General features: G+C 36.5%; 1 long non-coding RNA gene across 1 annotated transcript; it reads right to left on the bottom strand.

Annotated features, from left to right (window-relative positions):
- Positions 1–536: 536 nt before the first annotated feature.
- Positions 537–4400, bottom strand: LOC109382315 (uncharacterized). The gene is made up of 3 exons (XR_002123916.1): positions 4168–4400; positions 3624–3671; positions 537–1148 (listed from the first exon to the last, which is right to left on the bottom strand). It is a non-coding gene; the product is annotated as an uncharacterized LOC109382315 (long non-coding RNA).
- Positions 4401–6504: the final 2104 nt, after the last annotated feature.

The following is a 6504-nucleotide window of genomic DNA, read 5'->3' as shown; positions in this document are numbered from 1 at the left end:
TACAATATTCACACGGTTTTTTGGTTGGTTGGTTTTTTTCGTTTTGTTTTGGTTCCAAAGAACTTCCTGTTCCTGACTGTGTAATGTCCTACTGAGGATATGTAATGGTAACATAGTATAATGGCCTTAGACATAAGAGAGCTGGGCTCAAATTCCAGTTCTAACACTTATTAGCTGTGTGACTTTGGGCAATTGTTTCATGTTTTGGAGTCTGCACTTATTCACTGTAAAATGAGGTGGCTGTTTTAGATCCATGGTTCTTAACCACTTTGGGGGGGAGAGGGGAGAGGAGGTCATTTACCTCTTTTGATCTGATGAAAGAAAATGCTCATTTTCTAAAAAAATAATAATTCATATAAACATCCCCTTGATTTTGGGCACACACTTTGTTTATTGCATTTGAAATTTTTCCTTTATATAGAAAAAAACTTACAAAAATTTTTCCTTCTCTCATTCTTGTTTATTCACATAAATGAAATAATTTGAAACAAATCCAAAGTGTGCAAATGAAGAGCAAAATTAAAAATTTTCCCCAAAGCAAATGTAAATGAGAAGGCTGCCATTGTTTGACTTGAAGAGAAGAAATTGTGGAACAGTCTTTACATCATAATGTTTGTCATTTGTGCTATTCTATCAATTTTACTTTTAATTTTGAGAGCAACAAGTGAAAGAAAGACATGATTAACAAACTAGGGTGTGGCAAATGGAAAGGCTTATTTCAAGACACAGTGGATTGCTCTAGGACTCTTCAAGCTGATCCGGTTGCATCATTTCCCATGTCCTCAGGTCAATGAATTTGGTTATCTTTGCTAAGTCTGCATTACCAATGCTGTATAAGTCAGCAAAAGAAAAAAATGGTTGAAAATTCAGATTTCAATTTTAAAGTCAAATGAGTATAACTAACATTTGGAGAAGTGCTGCAGTGTTTCTAGGTGTCTGTAGATTTTTGCTTTGTGAGAAATTGACAAGTTTCATCACTCTTGAATACAGCCAGGAAAATCTCCTCCAGTATAGGAAGGGTTGTTCATATTTGTCTGTTTCCAATCTCTTTTCCCACAGTGACAACTTGGCCAAAAGCGTTCCTGGGTTTTCTGTGTATGTGTGTGTTTTTTGGTTAGCTTCCAAAATGGAGCCCTCAGGATCTTATGCTGGGGAAAAAAAAAAAAAAAGCCTTACCTTATTCACGTGATCAAATAAATCAAAACCACAAATGAGTTTTTGCCTATGGAATGATTTTAGGAGTGAATTCCAATGAATAATTTCATAATCTGTTTCTATTTCTTAACAAAAATTTCTTTAAAGCCCAATGAGTTAAAGCCCTGAGTCTGGAGAAATTGATGACTTTTGCAGCAATAGATAAAACTTGTTCAGGACTATTGGCAAGGGCTTTGATGTCCATGCAAGGTGATGTAGAAAGCCATGACTCATGGCTGTCTTTCTTCATCTTCATCAAAGCAGAAAAACCAGATGTGTTGCCAAACACTACATGTTCACCATAGTTCCAAAATTTCATTTGTAGTAAGAGCTTTTACTTGAAGAAGTCATTCTTCACCATTTCAAGGAATTCAGGCCTTTGAAATTTCCAAACGGAGCTCATAAAAAAATTCTTTAAAATTTTTTCAACATATATTTGACAGATAAACATCAGAAAATGACTGGTACTTTGTTTGCTGAAAAGAATGGCATAATTGCAAATTCCTCCATGTTCTGATTCAAAATAACAGATGAAATGTCACTAAATCCAGAGCAGAGTATGTCATTTGGCAAAGGCACTGGTTCCATATTGTTCCATTATTCCAAGCCATAATTTAACGTGACTATTTAAAAGCACAAGTCTTGTATGTGGCTCTTTTGCCTAACAATGCAATTAGAAACCTTCAGACAGGAAGTGCTGGGGCAAATGTAAGATTTGGGAAAATTCCAGCCTTTCCAAGTTGCATTCTTCTCAAAATAAACAAAAAACAACAAAACCACCTCATTTTCTCGTGTATTTTAAGGATAGAGAGATGTAAAAGTGTTTCTTCAGCTCTTAACCTGTTAGCTACCATGAACCAGTCATGGTGTACAGTAAGCAATCTGGCTTTCACATCCAGTAGCAATAGAGCAGTGCATAGCAAACTAAAGAACGCCATGCTTAGAAGCACTTCTTTTCTTTCAGTTTCAGCTAGATCCAATATAAACAGATATCTGAAAATATGTCAAGAATAATTATAATTTTTAATGTCTGGGTAAGGAGGACAAGATGAAGAATTATTGCTTCTTGGGCCGGCCGAGTGGCGCGATGGTTAAGAACTGGCTTGGGACCGCCAGAGGGCCCTAGTTCGGATCCCACATATGAGGGCCAGTGACACTGCCCTCTACAGCTAAGATGCTGAACAACAGCTCAACCTGGAGCTGGGCTGCCGTGAGTCGCCTGCAACGGGGGAGGCTGCAGCCCCTGCTGCAGTGGGTTGCCACAGTGGGTTGCCATGGGCTACTGTGTGTAGCCAGCAGCCAGCGTGAGCTGCCAGCAGCCGCAGTGAGTGGCCGTCCAGAAGCCGGTGACTGATCTGCCTCACCCAGGAAGAGTGCAATGATGGTGCCAACTTGGGCCAGTGAAGCAACGTCCTCCACAACTAGACTGAAGAACAAAACGACAGCAACTTGTCTGTTCCCGTTCCACCAATTCCCCAGCACTGTTCCCATCCCCCAACTCCCCAATAAAATTCTTTAAAAAAAAAAAGAATTATTGCTTCTTTACTCCCAAATTCCAAATTTTCCATAAGCTACTATGCTATTTTTAGACTATGAATTGCATATTAAAATGAAACAGAATATTGGAAAAAATAGGACTTGCAGAGGTCAAAGAGATTATATGCCATTTGGATATGAGAGCAGATACTTTCAGAATAATAGTTGTATTGACTGTAATTAATAAAGCTAGCTGTCTTCCATATATTATTTTATTTTCATGATAATCCTGTGAGACAGCTACTATTATTGCCCTCATTTTACAGATCAGGGATTTGAAACTCAGAACGCATAAACTACTTGTCCAATGTCACCCAGCTAGTGGCTGAGTGAACGTTCAAACCGAGGTCGCCTTAACTCCAAAACATGTGTCCTTAATTACAACAGAAATGTGAAGGAATCAGAGATGCAGGTGAGAAAATAAGTACAAGCAGAGTAAGCAGAATTCGTAGCCAAAGGGTAAATGTGAGATATTCATGGAAAGGGGGGATTAATTTAAAGAGAAATGAATAAAAGTTATCTTTGGAGAAGGTGCCATGTTACAAACAAATCCAGCTCCCTTTGCTCTAAATCCGTATTCCCAAAGAGTCTTCTGATCAGTGACTTAGGCTCCACAGTGAGTGTTTGTTACGCATGGAGTCCCAGTTCACAATCCAGGTTCTTCAAATTTTCATTATAAATTAACGAATCTCTTTCCTGTCAAACAAGCTCCTGGCAGTTTGAGCAGTATGAGACAATTTTTCTGAGACTTGATCACATTATCTCCTTTTCTGAATTCCTTCTTTTATTCACCCCTCTATCCTCCCAGCCTGGGACAGGGTCTGGCAGTTAGTGGGCACCCAGTAAATGTCAGTAGATGGATAAAATAATGAATGAGGTTTTGAAAGACTCACCAAGTCGAGTTCGTAGATTCAAGTACTCACCAACTTGTTGAAAACATGCTGCAGGAGAAATATTTATACAAAACTGATCAGTTCTCTCCCACCCCACTCCACCCCCAATCCCATTAACAATATCAAGTCTGACAATGGGCAGAACTGTCTTGCAATTTCTGCATGGCAAACCTTTGGACAAGCGCTTGCCTGAATTATGCAGCCCTTAGTGGTGCTGACTCATGCACATCTTTCTGTCCCTTATGTCTCTTGGGCCTTTTTGCAGCCATCTTATCCTCTCATTTCCTTATCTTTAGAAAGCATATTTCTTCCACTGCCCTTGGCCACACTAAATTTGTTCATTTGAATTCTGACCACTTTGATTATATGCAGCAATTAATTTGTGCTTTTTCTATTAATCTATTCAAAAATGAAAGAGAGAACTAAATTTTCTACTCAGTTGCAAACAATTCTTTCCTCCTCCCCAATCCCCCAATAATATTATCAGGTAACCTTAGTAACAGATAAGCAAGCATACTATTCTGTAGATATGCAGATATTTTACCTTCCTGCTGAATTACTCTTCAGTAATCCAGTTTTTGCCATTTTCCAATTGTATGTTGGCTCAGCAAGGTGACTCTGCAGGTTTTCTTCTGGGGAAACACCTGTTCTTCCTGCAAATAAAAAGCTATTGCTCTCACTAAATTAGTTCGAATACCCTAGGAGGATTTCCTTCTGTGGCCTTGTTTGTTCCTGAAACAGGTTCTCCTACTGAGCTTTCTCACCTCTGCAGCTTTGGTGAAGGGAAATACATTTTGCTGGCAATTTTTTCAGTTCTCAATGTATTAATAGCCCTGTTTTCTTACTAGCGCTGGCGTAAACTCTTGTCATGAGTGGAAATAAAAAAGATAGCCTTGAATACTGGCCTAAAGATAGCATTTGCCTTGGGAACAAATTCTAATAATTCTCTTCTCTCTATACATGATTTCTATAAAAATGCAAAAGCAATCTTGGCTGGCAGAGAATGCAGTTATTTAAGTGTTAAACAATATAAAAATTTCTTAATGAGCTCAACTTGAGTGTCTGAATATGATCCAATTCCCTATTGAGAACCAATGTTATATTAAAATCTGGCAAATATTATCCAAGAATTTTACTGCAATAAAGCTGAGAACGCTCTCTTTGAATTTATTGTAGTGTGCTGGGCCACATTTTGAACTTGAAAGTTTGAAGGATTCTTTATCCAAACTCATGTTATGATGAAAATTAAAATTAAAATGTCTTATATCTTAAATTTTATTGTGTATTAAAACTGCATAAAAAAATACTCCGTAATTTAGGTCCTACTTTTCTCTATCAAATATTTAAAGGGTTAGTATTTTCTTGGTGTATTTCATTATGACCACCAAATATAATTGTGTGTGAGCTAGGTCATCAACATCTGTACTTTATTTTTTAATTCAATTCAAATAATTTTATGTAAATCTACATATGTACATATAAGCATAGAAATATATTTTCATCCTTCTCTCTCCTGAAATTAATTTAAGGGACTTAAACATCCCACATGATAAAATATTAAAATATAGCATAGGGGGAAAGTCAGACTGTCTGGGTTCAATCCAGGCTCTGGTATTTACTATCTGTTTGACATTATTCTAAGCCTCAGTTTTCTTCATCTGTAAAACGCAGGATTGTTGTAAAGGTTAAATGAGATAATTTATGTAAAGCACTTGGTACAGTGCCTGGAAAACTGTGATATTAATCATTATCAAGAGAAAAGTCAGAATTTTGGGGGTAAAAAATCACCAACATGACCATGCAGGTAAACATGTTGCTTTAATTGTTCAACTTAAATAATATAATTGATTTTTAGTTTTCTAACTCCCACAAGGTGAAATGAAATACATTATATAAATCTCAAGTTCAGAAGGGAAGAAGCAAACTAATTTGGAAGTAAAATTTTTGTTAGCATTGAATTTCAAAAGGAACTCATATAGGGTACATTGAATAATATGTTGAATAATGTTTTCTATAGCATTTTACGGCAAATACTGTACTGCATGTAATATGGCTGTTATAACAACCTTTGGTAAAAACCAAAAGTTTTCAATTACAATGTAGCTTAATTAAAAGATTATATAATGGACTACATAAATATGGCCCCAATCTGTAGTCTTATGGAATCCAAAACATACTTACTGAGCATCTAATTTGTAGTATAAGGTACTGTCCCAGGCACCATAGAGGAAAACATAAGTTAATTAATTATTTATTAAGATAATTATTTATTATTAATTATTTAATATTAATTATTAACTAAGATAAATTAAACTCAATTCTCACCTTCAAGAATTTACTAATTATAGGGCATGGAAATGAGAATAAGAAAATAATAGCAAGGACTATGATCAAGGGAAACGAGTGTAAACCCCAAAGGAAGATATATTGGGTTGTCAGAAAAGTCATGACGTATTTTTTCTATGTTTTTTGTTGCAAAAATGCGTCACGACTTTTCTGACGACCCAATAAAATGCTCTGGAGGTTCAAAAAAATGGCAGGTCTTTTCCTCAAACACATCAAACTCAGCTTCACCTCATGGGTTTTGCACATGCTGTTCCCTGTGCTTGGAACGATCTCCCCACTCTGCACATACTCGTATAAGTCCTCCTTTCCCTTCAAGTCTCAGCTTATGTTTTTACCTTCTTGGTCTTCCCTCACCAGCCATATAGAGGAGACTCCCCGCTATAATTCTCTATTTCCTCTCTTTGTTTGTTGCTGTTTTTCTTCTTCGTAACATTCATTTCTTTGTTAACTTACTTGATTTTTATCTGTCTCCTCATATAAAATATAATCTCCATGAATGCCGGACTATGTTTATCTATCCTGTCTGCCATTTAAT

Source organism: Hipposideros armiger, unplaced genomic scaffold, assembly GCF_001890085.2.
Source record: "Hipposideros armiger isolate ML-2016 unplaced genomic scaffold, ASM189008v1 scaffold_63, whole genome shotgun sequence".
Classification (NCBI taxonomy): Eukaryota; Metazoa; Chordata; class Mammalia; order Chiroptera; family Hipposideridae; genus Hipposideros; species Hipposideros armiger.
Note: the sequence above shows the minus strand (reverse complement) of the source record. Positions and strands in the feature narration are given on the sequence as shown.